Here is a 17791-nt window from a genome sequence, read left to right as displayed (position 1 = left end):
CCTTAGGATTTCGGCCTAGAAGAAATTTGATTACGTTTACAGCAATCAAAGAGATGTAATCTGTAGAATGAGCAGCTGATTGGATTTAGGGATTGAGGCCTCGTGTGTGTTTAAGGACTCGGGCAAAACCGTTGGAGTTCAAATCTAGAATCTGCGATTGACTCTTCTTTGTGGCCACCAGCAAATTAGGCTCTCTGGGCCTCAGTTTCCGCATCGTATGATGACAATTATAAAGACCACTTCATTGGACTGTGGTCAGGACGAAATGCGTTAATTCATGTAAAATGCTTCCCTGCACCGTGGGAAGTTGGGAAATGATTGTAATGATGTCTTTGTAGGTAACGCAATCAGCCTCTGTCCTAGAGGTCGAGACTACACAAATCGAGACTACAGCGGATGAAGCCCCAGACTCAGCCCTGAAGGGCGTGGCGTACCAAAGGGACCAATCCGAGACCTCAGTGCGGCGGCGGGCGCTATAAGAGGCCAGGCTCTGAGCCCAGCTCCTCAGTACTGGCTAAACCTTAGCCTGCGTCTGAGCTGTCCCTGGTCACACGCTGGATGGACTTATGGTGAGTCTGCCCTTTCCAAAGCGGGGCGAAAGGCTGGGTTCTAGGGCGAAAGGTCAGAAACTCCTAGGTGGGCGGTCGGAAATCGCAGCAGGGGGTCCACTCATGGGAGAGGACAGGCGGAAACATCCGAAATGGTTAATTTCTCTGGGGAACGTGTTCACTGAGCACCCTCTCGTGCCTGTCCTGCCCAGGGGGGTGCCCTCCTCCAGACAGACGGGGGCCTGCAGAGGAGGCATTTGCGGGGCTGGTCCTGTTGGCTGCTGTCCTCGAAGGCTCCTCAAAGGCTCCTTGAGGGCATTGCTGCTGACCTGCTGGTCCCCTGGAATCCACCAAACCACCACCTGGTCATGGGCGACTGTGAATATATAAATAATGCTACAGTGAACATGGGTGTGCAGATATCTCTTTAATAGACTGAATTTATATCCTTTGGATAAATACCCAGAAGTGGAATGGCCGGATGGTAGTTCTGTTTAGCTTTTTAGGAACTTCGGTACTGTTTTCCATAATGGCTGTACCAACTTACATTTCCAACAGTTACAAAGGTTCCCTTTTCTCCATATCCTTCCTAGAATCACTGGGCGTACCCAGTGAGGTCTCTGAGGGAAATGTCCACATTTTCAGAATGCAGCAGATCTGTGAGCAACCAGAGCCAGATAGGTCCAATTCAAATTAAATCTCCCACTTCATGCCCCTGAACTTCTGTTTTCTCTTTAAAATGAGACTATTCATGGCTCCTATCTCCTAGGATCATGGTAAGACTGAAATGAGATAATGTTGGAAAGTTCATTCATTTAACCAAATTTCCAACGTCACATCTGGGGAGGCAAAACATCTTTGACCATCTCTGGGGCAAGATCTCTGCAGGGGATGATGGGGCATTTGTGCATTCATCTAGATTCCCACCTCCACTGGTAGGAGTAGCATAATAAGAGGTTACATTTTAGAAATGTTACTCTGACTGTGTGTGTTTGGGGGGGGGGCGGGGATGGGGGGTAGTGGAAGGAGGGGGATGGGCATACTGGATGGAGTAAATTCCAGACTCAGGCCAATTAAGAGGCAATTGCAGGCTTTAGGCAAGAGGTGATGGTGGGCTAGACTAGGATAGGGTCAGCAGGGATGGATAAGAAGGATGTTTGGAATTGGAATTTGAGCTGGGTTGGATCCCTGAACTTCCAACTTTCTTGCAGGATCCCACAGCTGAAGATTCAGTTCAGTTATCAGGCAACAGCAAAGAGACTTACACGAACAGTTTACTTCAGACACTTGAGGAAATTGATGAGTTTCTCCAGGACCTCTCTGAGACACATGAAGCAAGAACCCCAGCTGCGCCAGAGCCACAGCTCTACATACCGCTGACTGCTCATGGTGAGGATAGCCAATATGAGCCGATTCAGAACCAGGCGATGACACCCTTGGCACCGACAATGATTTCTGCATGTTCTAACATCCCTGAGACAGTCCTTGTCCAGAACTCAACAAATCCTGTTAAAGCCTGTGGCATGCCCCCTGGAGACCTAAGTGAGACGTTTTCCATGAACCAAAGGGGAATCTCTTTTGGTCAGAGAACACCCACGGCAACTTCCTGGATGACATATGTCGCTGACAGCCCAAACGCGTCGTTCACTGATTGCCAAAAAATAACCAGCACTGCAAATATGACAATTCACAATGAAGGGAGCCCGATGAAGACCCTCAGTGATGACCTGACCCTCTGTGGAGGCCAAATGACCTCCAGTGGGGACCAGACCCACTATGGGGGCCTGATGACCTTCGGTTCTGACCAGTCTGTCGATGGGGGCCAGATGACCTTCAGTGGGGACCAGACCCACTATGGGAGCCTGATGACCTTTGGTGCTGACCAGAATGTCTGTGGGGGCCAGATGACCTTCAGTGGGGACCAGACCTACTATGGAGGCCAGACGACCTTCAGTGGGGACCAGAGGACAATACACAGTGGTGACCAAACCCTCTATGAGGGTCAAATGATGACCCTTAAGGGGGACCATATGACAACCTTCACTGACCACACTCTCTATGGAAGCCATATGATGCCGTGTCAGTCGTCATCAGTGCCATACCCAGAATTTCTGTGCTTTTCAAGTTCTCATTTGACCCAAGGACAATCCTTAGAAAATCAGAAGTCAAAACTCAAGTCTCAGAGATGTCGGTTCCAGAAGAATCTTGACGTGTCGAAGCCCTACACTTGCACATACCAGGACTGTGGGAAATCATATTCCAAGCGTTCCCACCTCCAAATCCATGAGCGCAAACACACTGGTGAGTGAGGGCTGAGGGTTAAGGGTGACAGACAAGTGACTAAAGATCTGTGCCTTTACAAAACTTTGGGATCATTTGAAATTGTTGTCCCTCTAAGCCTGGGAGCCCAGTAGACCCTAGAAAAGATTGGCAAATTGGAAAGGGTGGTTGTAGCGGTCCTAGGGACAGACTTTAGTTCTCAGCCAGAGACAATCTGGCTGCAGCCTTTTGTATTGTGGCCTGTGCTGAAATGATGGGAATAAGTGGAGGGATTTGTTCTACCTCTTATGGATGGTCTGACACTACCTCTACTGGAACTGTCACTTCATGCACTTCTCCTTAAACCCAACACATCCCCTCCCTCAACCTCCCTATTTCCCCACAGACTTTCCTCCTGCCTCCTTCTATTTTTTTTTTTTCCTCTTCTTTTCCCTCCTTCACAGTTTTCCTCTCATCCTTCCGGCTCAGCCTGCCCTCCTCGTCTTCCTCTTTCACTTAACCCTTTCCAGTCTCCTCTCCACTGTTTCTCCCTCACCAACACCACGTTCAAAACCTTTTTCTTCTCCATTCACTTTCAGCCTCCTTGTCCCACATTCCACTGAAACGTGACACGTCTCTCCCTTTCTCTCTGATCCAGGGGAGAAGCCCTACAAATGCAATTGGAAGGGGTGCACATGGGAATTTGCCCGTTCAGATGAGCTCAACAGACACAAGAGAAAGCACAGCGGGGAGCGACCTTACTTGTGTACTCTATGCAACAAGAATTTTGCACGATCTGATCACTTAAAGCAGCATCAAAGAGTCCACGGCCTATAATTATGAACCCATCAGCTCATGAGGAAGTGAGTACAGCTGAAAGAGTCTCCTTACTATGCCTTTGTTTGCTCGGACTTAGTATTATGCCAAAATATAGTAGATGCTTAATAATATTTGAAAACTTTTAAGGTTTTTATTTTTTCTCTAAAACATACAAGGAATATGTGTATGCATTTCAATAGGCTCAGAAGCACTCTTCACTTCCCTCACCAGGAGTAACTGCATTTATTATGTCCTGCGAATCCTTCTAGATCTTGCTCTGTGCACTTACCTCTATGTGTACATGTAAAAATGTATATATGTAGATGATTGAAGTATATACATAGTTCAAATGTATAAGAATTCTATATTTGAGCTCATGTTTCTTTGGTGCTTTATTTCCATCTGGTTAGGAGAGGGACACTTGGTTACTTCCGGTGTAAAACGGTCTTAGGTGAAATAAAACTCATTTGAGTGAGTACTTAATATACTCAAAAGTTGAGCCTCCTGTCATAACTAATTCTTCTCTCAGGTGAAGTCTCCTTTTTCCCTCTGCCAGAATACACAGGGTGGTGACATGGGAGGAGAGTGAATCAAGTACTGGCCACCAGGAGAAGGAGCTATCCTTTCTACTGGGCCCTGGGCCCTTTTCTTCATTGCTTCTGCTGGCATGTCTGCAGCTGGGGTGACCTTTGGTCTGTTTTTCTTTGCATGGGCTTGACAACTACTCCTGAGGACCTTAGCCATCTTCCCCTGATGACCAGGGCCTTCTCCCAGCTCTTACAGGCCCTGACCTCTTAGGTCTGTCTTTGACTCCCACCCAACCTCCAACTTGTATAATATCCCCCTGGCAAAAGCCCTGGGTAAGATCATGGACGTGATCTATCCCATTCCTCATTTCCAAAGGGGACACTTTGGAAAGCTCTTTCCACTCAGAGTCCTAAAAGGAAAGTGGACCGCAAATCCCCAGGGCTTCAATTTGCCCTGCAACATTTGAGGTTCTTCCTGACCCACCAACTCTCACCTCACAGAGGCCCCAGAAGCTAGATCCCTGAGTCTTTGAGAAACCCAGACAGCATTTTACATCAGCAGTGTGAGCAGTTAATTTCTTTTTCTTCAAGTAGCCAGAATTGTTTTGAGTAGACAATGGTACTAGACACCGGTAGGTAATTGGGTAGGTTCATGGGTCATTCATATGCCCCACTAAATACAGCAGTTTTTATCAGGGATTCGGGACAAAGGCAAGTAGAAGTACACGTAGACAATATATCTATACCGATAATACATTCAATAGGGGAGCCATACACAGCAAAGGAGGTTTGTAGGGACCTGGAATGACCTGCCCATAGCTGAGCTTGGGCAAGAGTCTCAGTGGTAGTGACCTCAAACCCAGAACCAGAGAGCTTTATCTGTTTACCCCTTATCCTGGAGCCACAGTCACCTGTGTATCAGCAGCCAAAGGCCCAAGAAATGCAATTCTCCCTCACATTCAGATTGAACTTTGGCCTTGGCCTAGGGCCTCCAGTCCTCCATGAGAACAGAAGGACTGACCCCTAGTCTTATCAGGTAAGATTGGCAGTACTCTGATTCATCTCTGACTCATCTCTAGGGTCACTGAGAGCCCCATCAGGTATCCCACGACCTAGTACTTGGCCCTAAATTCCTTGGCCAATCAGTCTCCTCCTTTGAGACTGTCTACTGATAATCAAATTCAGATATCTTTTGGGGGGAGACCTTTGCTCAGGTTGTCCAGGAGAGGGCACCATGTTATTACTCTTAGCTGTTCTTTCTCCTGGTCAATCTTTGCTATTTTGCCAGTGGCCGCTTTTTCCATGTCTGGGAATTTTTCAGTTAGGACTGGAACTGTGCCTTGGACCAATTGATCTGACCTCACAAAGAGGTCTAATGAGGCCTGGTGACCAGCACCAGCAAGAGCATCATAGACAAACCTGGAAATTTGAATCAGGCTAACAATCTTACCATCTACTGTTTCCATTATAGATGTGAGAGACCACAAAGATGGCTTGCAGGAACATGAGGGCCTCTGAAAGTGTGGTTCAAACAAGGAACTTGTCATGGGTGGGCCAAACCTATCAAATAGTACCTGCTGAGGAAGGCGGTCTTAGATGCTTGCACCCTCCCATCCTCCTCTTCTTCCTCATTAGGAAAAGTGACCACTGTCAGGGCATTTCAAAATAGGGGGTCCGTAGTCATGTTACTGAGTTCAAGAAGATGATCTTTTTCATTGTGGAAGCAAACTAACCAAGTCTCTAAGTTCTCTTTGGACCACAGAACAAAGTGATCTAAAGACTACACTCTCACTGAAAGAATGAGTCTCAATACCACAACATATCACAGGACATCCCCTGGTCCCAGGGACCTCCTGAGAGCCGGTAGTTACTGTATGCAATTCGGCATGTGAGGTCTGAGAGTTTGGGGTCCCATTGCTTCAAGACATAAACAGCATCCAGGGAACTGCTTCTGTAGCTTTCTTAGAGTCCCTTTGTTGGATTTCTAATTTGACCCACCAGACGAGTCCAGACAGGAAGTAGAGGGCAAAGAGGACCAACGGTTCCCCTCAGAACCAAAAACTTCCTATATTTAACCCACTAGCACTTCCAAAGGCCCTTTGGCGTGGCGGTGAAAGTGCCCTTTGAGACCCTCAGGCCTTTTATTCTTCCAGAACAACTCTGTACTCAATTGTCCACCCTGCCCACTGCATCAATTTGAGTTTCCAGGTGCCTGTTCACTTACTATTAGAGTGCAAGAAGAGGTGAAAAGGAAAGGTGCTGGCTCCCTAATGCTTTATTTTCCTCAGGGAACAGCACTAGGCAAGAGTCAGATGAATGTGGGCAGACGGAAGAATTATCTCACTGCCAGGAACCCCAAACAAAAAGCCCTTGCCTTTTTATGGACCTGGGGGACCTGGGGGAGGAAGAGGAGGAAGAGCTAGGGGTGGAAAAGCACTGAGTCAGAATGAAGAAAGTGCCTCACTAAGGACTCCAAGAAGGGCCTCTGATAGAGGTGACTGGGCTAGAAATGAAAATATGCACACGAGCATGTCTGGCCCACTGGGCCCTGAGTCCTTGCAGCTCCCTTCAGAAAACGTCAATGCCCTGACTGTATGCTGTGGGGAGGACAGCTTCACCCATGAGCCGGCCAGGCAGAGCCTTATGGTCAGACCTAAAAAAAAAATCATACCTAGGAATTTTGCCTGGAGCCAGACTCCTCACTCCATTTAAGTGAGGAATTGAAATATTATTCTAATAATATTCCAAGAATTGGAATATTATTGATACTTTTGAATCTACCTGTGTGCTTCCCCCCATCCAATCCTCTGTCTATCCTCCAGAATTTTCTACTACTCTGAACTCTGTATATGTAAATTCCCTTGCTTTTCCTTGTATAGATTTATCCCAAATGTATATATTCAGAAATTTCTTGTGACACTCCTTATAATTTCCTGGAACTGGCTTGTTCGCAACTCAGCATTATATTGCTAAGATTCAGCCATGTTATCCACGTTGTTGCAAGGACGAAACAGAAAAAATCCATAACAACTTCACACAAAACTCTTATGCATTATCAACATACAAGGGTGGGGACGAGACCAGGGAGATGAGAGTGTACTTGGGTCTCCTGTTAAGGGCAACCACCTAAAAAGAAAAGATAATACAACCATTCTTCATCATCCAAAACTAATCTGCTGTACAGTGAATTTTTAGACATTAACCAAAATATGAAAAATAGTAGTATCACATTCCCAGCTCACCTAAAAACGCCAACTGCTTTCCTCAGATTTTACTAAAAGACTCATATAACAATCCACCAAGGATTTCACATTACATTAAGCACTAAAACCCCCAATCACTAAAATGTAATGAACTCATTGGTAGACATGGTAGTGTGCAGTATGCAATGATACAGTATTGGATGCTAATTGCAATCTTATATACCACAACAAATGTGCTCTGTGATTGCATCAGTCTGAGCCCAATCAGAGGAGAAAAAGCTGACACAGTGGTTTAAACAGGGGAAATTTAATGAATGAATAAACTATGATAAAAGAATAACTATAAGATGTAAGAGAACACTATATTGCACCCTAGGGGTGAGAGAGCGCATCCAAGGAAACACAAACTTGGAAGTTAGGGTTCAGATCTCACTGAAGAATGTGTAGTTGCAGAAGGCAGAGAAGTTTACTGATCTGTAGGTGTTGAGGAAGCAGAGCTAGTCCACAGTCACTGATCAAGCTAGAAGCAGCCCTACAGGGTGCAGGTGAGCTGCAAAGATGAATCAGGTGCAGGGGAGAGAGTGGAGGTGTTGATGTGGGCAGAAGGCATGGAACACGCAGTGTCCATGATGGAAGGGCTATGGTGTTGGGAGGGTCAGAGGAGACAACCTTGTGAGTTAGCAGAGGGACTGAGGACAATGGTGTGGGTGGGAGGCCTAGAATATGTAGTGTCTGCCTTAAGAGGGGTGCAGTAAGGTGATCACCAGGCTGTGCTGGGGCTGCAAGGTCAACAATAATGTGGAGCCGGTGAATGAAGAGACAAATAGATCAGTGGAATAAAACAAAGTCTATTAACAAACAGAAGTACATATGGAAAATAAGTATATAATAAGCACTGGAGCAAAGATGAACTTTTAAGAAATTGTACTGGGACAGCTACTTGACCTACTAGCAAAAGCTAAAATTAGATCTGTACCTCATTCCATACTTAAACGTAAACTCCAAATGGGTCAGATATCTAAAAGTAAAATATGAAACCAGAAACCATACCAGTACCAGAAAAAAATAGATGAATTCTTCTATAACCAGAATTTAGAGAAAAAAATTCTATGACTGAAATCCGGATGCAATAAAAGAAGGGGGCTGGTAAAATTGCATGAAAATAAAAATCTTTCAAATGCAAAAAATATAGATAAAATCAAAAGACATCTGGTGAACTCTTAAAAATTCAAAGGAAAATACACCCAAAACCCAGAGAGAAAAAATGGACAAAATCATGAACAAATCACAAAAAAATAATTTAGTAGATTATAAATATATGAAAAGAAATCTAATTCTCATTCATAATTTGAAAAGTGAAAATTAAACTATGAAAGAGGAACGTCAGTGGAAATGATAGAGTAGGGAACTCCAAAATTTTTCTCCTCCATTAAAGTAATAAGAACACTGGCAAAAATTGTTAGTATCAATATTTTCAGACCTCGAGAAATTAAGCAAAGGCTTGCCACAATCTGGGGAGCATCTGTTCGAAAAAAATAACTAGATATCAGTAAGAATAGTGAGCTTTGCGGCATTTTAACTTGTCCTATTTCCATCCACACCAGCGCCATGGTAACCTTGAAAACCAACAGCCTGCAGTCATGAACACTAGCAGCCTAGCAGTCACTGCAGGGGACAAAACAAAACTGGCGTTCTTTTAAAGCTCCATTCTGGGAGGATTGCCATTATTTGACCTGTCTGGTGGTTCCCTGGAAGACTCTACTTACAAGTCTGTATTTGACTGGACTCAGAGCTTGCCCAATATGACCAGCCTTTTCTCTGGGGGCATTTATCAAAACCGATCAGAGGCAATTGTTGAACATCATACCAGCCTGAAGCAGTGGACAACAGCTGGAAGCAAACAATAAGCTAACCAAAAAGATTACAAAGAACAGCTGGAGAACAAGATGTCCACAAGAGACTTTGGAAAGATGCAACATCTTCCTGGGAATCTAGAAGGCCATACATGTACGATGGGCTGTGGTCATGCCCAGGGCTCTGCATGTGCTCAGGAAGGATCTGAGGAGGCCCTAAGCTCTCATCTCTGGCCAACCTTGAGACTTTGTGCAAGCAAGAAGTGAAGACTAAGGTGCAGTTGTCAGCTGCCTGGCTGAATGTTGAAGTTGTGCTGCTCCAATATGCACACGGAGCCTCTTGACGAAACCTGAGAGAAACCTGAGGCCTCTAAGGAAATCTCTATCCAACCATTAGCTGACCACACAAGTCAGCAGAGACTTGGGTGGTCAACACAACAAAAAATATGGCCTTTGTGGAATTACTTCAGAACAGTCATCAAGCAGATAACAACAAATAACAACCACGAACCCTGGGGTAGGGGGAAATCAGATTTCTAGAGTTGCCATATTATATTATTTCAAATGTCCAGTTTTCAACAACAAAAGATTATGAAACATGAAAAGAAACAAAAAAAAAGTATATTTTTCCCCATACATCAGGGGAAAAATTGTCAATAAAAACTTCCCATGAGGAAGCCCAGACATTGGACTTACTGAACAAAGAATTTAAATCAGCTATTTTAAATAAGTCCAAAGAACTGAAGAAAAGTATGAAAATGATTTCTCAGCAAATAGAGAATATCAATACAGAAACGGAAGCAGCTGTATATCCAGGTGCAAAAGAATGAAGTCACAGCACAGATGAAAATTAATTCAAAATAATCAAAGACCTAAACATAAGAGCTAAAACTGAAATACTTTTAGAAGAAAACAGGAGTAAATCTTTATGACCTTGAATTAGGCAATGATTTCTTAGATATGACACCAAACGCACAAGCAAACAAATTAAAAATAGATAAACTAAACTTCATCAAAATTTAAAACTTTAGTGCTTTAAAATACCCTATCAAGAGCATAAAAATACCACCCACGGAGTAGGAGAAAGTATTTGCAAATCATATATTTGATAAAGGTTTAGTATTCAGAATATATAAAAACTCTCACAACTCACCAATAAAAAGACAAATAACCTAATTTTAAAATGAACAAGGGATTCGAATAGACATTTTTCCAGAGAAAATACAAGTGGCCAATTAGCCATATCTCTAAGAAAAATACAAAAGAAATGTACAAATGGCCAATAAGTACATGAAGAGATACTCAGCATCAGCAGTCATTAGGGAAATGCAAATCGAAGTCACAGTGAGATACCACTTCACACCCAGTAGGGTGGCTACAATCAAAAAGATAGATAATAACATGTGTTAGTGAAGTGGTGAAGTCATAACCCTCATACACTGCCAGTGGAACAGTCGCTTTGGAAATAGTGTCGGTTCCTCAAAATTCTAAACAAGTTACCATATGACTCAACAATTCCTCACCTGAGAAAATTGAAAACATATGTCCAGACAAAAACTGTACACAAATGTTCATACCATCATTATTCATAATAATCAAAAAGTGGAAACCCAAGCGTCCATCAACTGGTGGATATCAAAGTGTGATATAGCCATATAATGGAATATTCTTCAGCCATCAAAAGGAATGTAGTCCTAATTCAAGGTTGACAGATGAACCTTGAAAACATTATGCTGAGTGAAGAAGCCAGCCACAAAAGACAACATATTGTATGATTTCATTAATACGAAGTGCCCAGAATAGGCAAATCCATGGAGACAAAAGCAGATTAGTGGTTGCCCAAGGCTAGAGAAAGGGGTAAATGTAGAGGTGACTATTAACGGGTGTCGGGTTTCTTTTTTGAGAGTAATGAAAATGTCTTGGAATTAAGTAATGGTGATTACTGCACAACTTTATGAATATATTAAAAATAATGAAAGTACACTTTAAAAGGGTGAACTTTATGTTATGTGAATTATTATATTTGGATATTAAATGAATAAATAAATATGCTATACTAGACGGAATCCTGTAACCGAAAAAAGACATTAGGTAAAAACTAAGGAAATCTAAATAAAGTGTGGACTTCGGGTAATAAAAATGTTATCAGTTCTAGTTTATTATTTGTAACAAATGTACCATACTAATGTTAGATGGTAATAAGAGAGGAAAATGAGTATGGAGTCTATGAAAACTCTCGGTACTATCTTCCCAATTTTTCTAAAACTGCTCTGAAATAAAGTTTAACCGCCCACTCCCAAGGGAAATAAAATAGTAAGACTACGTATAATTGAAATAAACCCATCTATTAAAAGAAAAACAACATTCTCCAGATTATAGTATTGATCATAGCAAACGTCCTTCGATAGAATACTGAAATAAATATGGTACATCCATACAATGGAATTATATGCATCAATTTATTTAAAAGATTCTGGTAGTTCTGTATTTGTTGACACAAAACAGCCTTCAAGATGGACTGACAAGTAAACACAGTAAAAGACTCAATAATGTGAATAATGTTATTTATGTATTATAGATAGGTGTGGAAGGCACATAACAAAACGTAGCATCACTTCCAAGGAGAGAAGTTCAGAGTGGCAGGAGGACTTTTTGCTCAATAACATGTTCTACCTTTTGAATTTTGTACTATAGCTATATATTATCTATTTAAGATGTTTTAATGAAGTGGGCAAAGGAAAAGATGAGAAAAAAAGAGGAGAAAAATTGAAAGTTAGAGGTCTTGCTTATCTTTTATCTCAACACTCAGCACAAGTAAAAGTATGATTTATAGCTAGAGGTATGAGCTAGCCAGTGAGAACTGAATGAATGAATGGATTGAACACCTGAAAACCAAAGAGAAATTTAATGAAAAGGGGCATTATTTTCTTGCTATATTGAATGTAGAAGTGGAATAGATGTGCCAGTGTTTTCTAAGAGTCTCTTTACGTACTATCTGTCCTACCCCAGCCTGCCCCACCTAAAACCTTCTGCATCCATCCAGGGCTTCATTCTAAAGGCTTCTATCCCATTTCTCCAGAATGTAGGATTCCCTTTAAGAACTATCTCTCCAGTGTATGGAGGATGGCTGAATTCTACACCAACCTATATAGAAAAGGGGGTGTCCTGCTCTGGATCTGGGCCAGGCCCAGGTAAATCTTCTTTGGGAACACCTTAACTGCAGGCCCAGAGCCTGAAGCCAGGCAGCCTCCAGCACCTTTTTGACAAAAGCAAGATCATATATACCTAGCACCCCAAGATGTTGCCTGTACAATCTTCCAGCAAGGATTGTGGCTGGGGGTTCAGAGGGGACCTATAGAATAAAGTCAGAAGAAATGCTTTTCATCTTAAATTCCTCATCCCAAACAGCTCCTCACAATTTCCTTGACTGTGTAGACCACTGCCTGCCACCTATCCCATATGTAGTTGCCTACTCTTCAGCCCAGATCTCCCATCCATCCTCCCTATAAGACAGCCTAGATGGGCTTCTCAAATGCAATTTAATCACGTTTCTTGGTCAGCCTGTCCTACATTTACCCCAGAGCTCCAGGAAAAGTTAAGTTACCAATGGACACTGTATTCCCAACACTGAGACCCCTAGGCACCCAGTAAAATTTTGATCAATAAATGAGAATGAATCAAACGATTATTCCAACACTGCATGGTCGTCTGAAAGATCTTTAGAAAGCATTTCCCCTTTCCAGATCTTATTTCCCATCCTTCTCCCAAGCTCCCTCCCAAACTACCCCCACTTTACCCTCTGGAACTCCTGCTTTATAGTCTGAGAACTCCCCCGCCCCCTCCATTTTTGCCAAGAAGATTCCTCTTCTGTTTGCCTTCATATCTCCTGACGCATCTCTCACCATAATGTTACTTAAAAATCACTATCCTCCCTCCCCACCAAAACCTCGTTCCATTGGATACTCTACCCTTCTAGTCACTATTCTCCACTCACCTCATTGCTCACTTTCACTCATTCTCAGAATTTGTCACCTGCCTCATCTACTCCCACTCCACCTTAGATTTAGCCCTAGACCTAGGCACCATCCAAGGATGACCCAAATAACACTCTGATCTCTCTACATTTCCAAAAACCTTCACCTCTAGTCCACTCCACTTCTATGGCCATATCCTGGATTTCATCATCATTCTACCCGCCAAAACACCTACTCAACATACTCATCTCCACCACCATTTCTCTTTCAAGTCTCACTCAACTATTCCTAATACACCAGTTATCTCACCTCAGTGGAATCTATCAGCAGCTCTACTGTCTACTCCTCAACCTTCTCTGGACTTCACAGTCCCCCGCACCCTAACCTCGTCTTAGATTCCAGGGCCCTTGATTCTCCTGCTATTGTCTTAAACTCCTTTATTTCTTTGTCCTGCTGTGGCACTCACCTGACAAAACTCCAGCCCCTGCCGACTCTTCCATAACTACACAAGCCACTTTCTCCTGATGCCCCCGGAGAAAATCCCATAACAGAGTAGACTGACACTTCTACAGATTGTCACCAAGTTCAGCCAAGCTCTCACCCTTGCCCTGCAATCCTTCTCTTTCTCTAGTCAGCTTACAACCCACCGAGTTAACCACGATCCTTTGAAAAATGCCTCAAAGAGAAACCTCACAAATGCAGCAGTAGGTTTAAGCAGGAATGTTCAAGGAAACACTGTTCTTAACAAAAAAAAGCTGCAAGGGACCCAGCAGAATATATAAACTATATACTGAGATAATGGAATAGCACACAACAGTGAAAAAGAATAACTTCATCTGCATGCATGACATTAATAAATCTCAAAAGCATAATCGTGAACAAAAAAAAAAAATTTGTAGGACTACACTATGATTCCATTTAAATGGATTTTAAAGATGAAGCAATAGGCACTGTTAACTTCCCACCTTAAACAAAGGGAGAACCATACAAAATACATGAAGCAGTGAGTTTCAGCAATGGATAATAGGCAGCACAGGACTGTGACCCCTGAGAAAAGGGAAGAAAATTGAAGTAGGGCATAGAAGCCTGAGTTAAGGAGACAGAGACTGAAGTTTGAGAAGACAAAGGTGGCTAGAGTTTGAGGCAGAATACTTAAAGGGATAGAATTTTTCAGAGAGACTATGCTCAAGATCTGGAGAGGTATCCCTTTGAGCCTTTGACTAAGTGCTGATAAAGCATAAGAACTTACCCAAGACTAGTAAGAAGACCACTGAAAACAAGTAGGCAGAACAATTCCTGGAGCTCACACAGGGCAGCAGACATACATAATATACAGATCAAGCAGAATCTTTGGGATTTTGTCTAAGTGGTGGGGCTAAATTAGCTCTAGATAAAAGGCAGTTCTGGGCCTGTCCTAGAAAAGCTTAAAAGCAAGCCTCATATAAATAAAAATTCCCTAAGTAGAAAAAAAAGTCTCAAAGGGATCCAACAAATTCTAAGAAGTAAAATGCATGCCAGAAGTAAAAGCCAACACTACTTAAAGGAATAAAACAAAACCCAGCAACCAACAATGTAAATGCACAATTTATCTGGTATCCAGTAAAAAATTAGCCATTCAAAGCAGCAGGAAAATAAAAACAATTATCAGGATAAAAATCAATTGATAGACCCAGAAATGACAAAAATGATAAAAATAGCATCTGAGGATATTGTAGCTATGCTTCATACGTTCAAGAAGATAGAGGAAAGCATGAGCATGATAAGAATAGAAATGGAAAATATAAAAAAAAATCCAGATAAAATTTCTAGAGATGAAAAATACAGTATCTGAAAATCACGCTGGTTGGAATCAATTAGACACTGTGGAAGAAAAGATCAGTTAGCTTGAAGGTATCTAAAATGAAGCAGAAAAAGAAAAGGCTGAAAATGGAGAGCATCAGTAACCTGTGGGATACTGACAGCATCAAGCAGTCTATTATATGGGCAGATTGTGTCAGGAGAAAGGTGGGGAGGGGGAACAAAAATCGACAAAACAACGGCCAAAGTTTTTGCCAATTTTATTAAGACTGTAACCTTTGATTGAAGAAGTTCAATGAACCTCAAGCACAATAAACAAAGCTCAAAACCACATTAAACCAATCAGTATAGTTTAAGAATAGATACATATATGGTCAAAACATAGAAAAGCAAAGACAAGATTAACCAAAATTCAGGATAGTGGTTACCTCTATGGAGAAGGATGAAGGGATGTGATCAGAGTTCAAAGTCTTCAAATGTATTAGCATGTACTTTTTCTCAAGTGACATAAAGGGCAAATAAGTTTTGACTTTTATTCTTTAAATTGCATATACACAATTCTTTGCACGTATAACAGAACATAATAAACAAAATAAATTAGTGAAGTTCGTCCATTCTCCTGTGTTATCTATAGCACAAGCCAAAAACCTGAGTCATCCTTGAACACTCCATTAATCAGTCCAATTAATTCTCTCTTAATCTTTCTAGTCTCCCACCTCCCCTGCCACACCCTGGTCCAAGCCTCCTTCAACTGTACCTGGATCACTGAAAACTTCCTCTTCCTTAAGGCAGTCAAAGAAACCATTTTTAAATATGATTATATCTCTTTAGTCTGAATCTATTAATCTTGCCCCACTGGCTATTCTGAAGTAACAGAGATAAGTAAATTGCCCAAGGCCACACAGCCAGGAAATAGCAGACAGGATTCAAAATCTGTCTTACTGGAGAGCCCACAAAGTCTTTCCCATCCACTATAGTGCCTTGAGCTGAAAAATATAATACTGGGAAAGGCTTAGCCCCAGGCTGGTTTAAGGTAACCATTGGTTAAAGGGTAGGTTGATTTTTTTTCTCCTCCATCATCATGGAGGGGACCTAGTGCCCAGGTGAGAATGAGAGAGCCCCTTGAGTACTCAGACCTCAGGCCCTAGGGCATATAATTGGGTCACAAACAAGTGCTCTCTGCCCCAATTTTTTAAATCGTATTTACTCCCCTCGCTTGCAATTTGGGTGAAGGCACATGGAGGCCTGGCCCAGGTTTACTGGGCCCTTAGGGGAACAGACCAACGTGGCTGTTGTAGCACAGCATTAGGGTGGCAGTCCGAGGGGCAGGAGCAGGCACAGCCAAGGCCGTAGGACTTCTCCAGATGCCCCAAATAAATTTGAGTCCACAAAGATTCAGATGTTCTCCTTGGCAGCTTTGAGCGTCTTCAGAGTTTTTGTTTATCTTTCCGCCCTACAACAAGGCATTGTCATGCTCTGAGTCCTTAGTGTCCGACATCGGGCATGACCAAGAGCAGATGTCCAGGAAATGGAAGGTCTGGCTAACCTCTGTGAGCAATTCAGGGCTGACTCAGGCACCTCCTTGAGAAGTCTTTCATCCCAGACATACCCTTTCCACCATGAGTCTCCATAGCTGTTCAAGTTCTCTGTATTGTGGGCTTTAAATTATTTGCCAAATGAATGGAGGCTTGCAGGCTGACTCTCCTCTGAATAGCTGCTAGGTCCAATGGAATTCTTTCCCCTTCATTCACCTGCTCAGTGTATTTCAACATCTGATTACTGGATGGTACATACACTCGCTTACTGAGCTCAAAGGTCACCTCCTCCAAGAAGTCTTTCTGACCTTCCCTTTTATGTGCTCCTCTTCATGTACCTAGGTGGATCTCATCTCTTAGGTAAGAGATCTACCTCTGAAGTAGATAGATCCTGGTTGGGATCTCAGATCTGTCGCTTGAAAGCTTGGGCAAGTTCCTATATGTTTTGCTGGTCAATAAAATGGCTGGCTGAGAAGTCCAAAAATGAGGTTCTGAACTACCAGGCTGAATTGCCAGGATAGCCATTATGCCCTCAACCCTTAAAGGAGAAGGGCAGGACATTTGCTGGTCTGAGTACCTGGGCTCTCTAAGGGGAAGAGGGGAAGTTACAGTGGGGTTCATCCTTCTCTGCCCCAGTCTAATGTCTTCTAGAAAAGAGAGCCTAAAACAAGAACTAAGTACTAATGTTTGATTTGAGTGGTGTAAACCCAAGGTATTGAAAGTGAGAAAAGGGAAGCAAGGCGGGGAAGAATGGAAGGTAATACAAAGTAATAGCAGGTGGAATTCCACTTCATGACAAGCCTTGAAGTAGCACAGCAGGTGTGTCCACTGGCTACTTGGGAGATCTCCCCACTGGCTGTACTGTTTGGAGTAACGCTGCCTTGCAGCAATTCAGAGAGATAAGAAAGAGGGAATTTATCTGCCTGGCTCTCCCCTATCTCCCATTGGTCAGACATTTCCCCAGGAGCATTAATTCCCACATACTTCTGGGTTGCTAGTGGCTACCTGAGATGCCAGATCCTGTGCCCTATGGTGGGGCATTCCACCCAAGTCTGGAAGTAGTGGGAGGAGACAAACTCTGGGCATGTGGCTGGTGAGTGCTGGACAGAATATGATTCAATACATAAACTGTGTCCAAACAGTGTAATACGGTTTTTCTCATTTACCAGAAGAAGAAACGTGGCATAGTGATCAAAGACCAAGGTCACATGGCTAGTAAGTGGTAAATTCAGGATTTGAATATAGCCTGGCTCTGGAAACTGTGCAAGACCAAGAT

The sequence above is a fragment of the Pteropus vampyrus genome, unplaced genomic scaffold (assembly GCF_000151845.1).
Source record: "Pteropus vampyrus isolate Shadow unplaced genomic scaffold, Pvam_2.0 Scaffold135, whole genome shotgun sequence".
Lineage (NCBI taxonomy): Eukaryota > Metazoa > Chordata > Mammalia > Chiroptera > Pteropodidae > Pteropus > Pteropus vampyrus.
The sequence above is the reverse complement of the archived record's forward strand: the minus strand, read 5'-3'. Positions refer to the sequence as shown.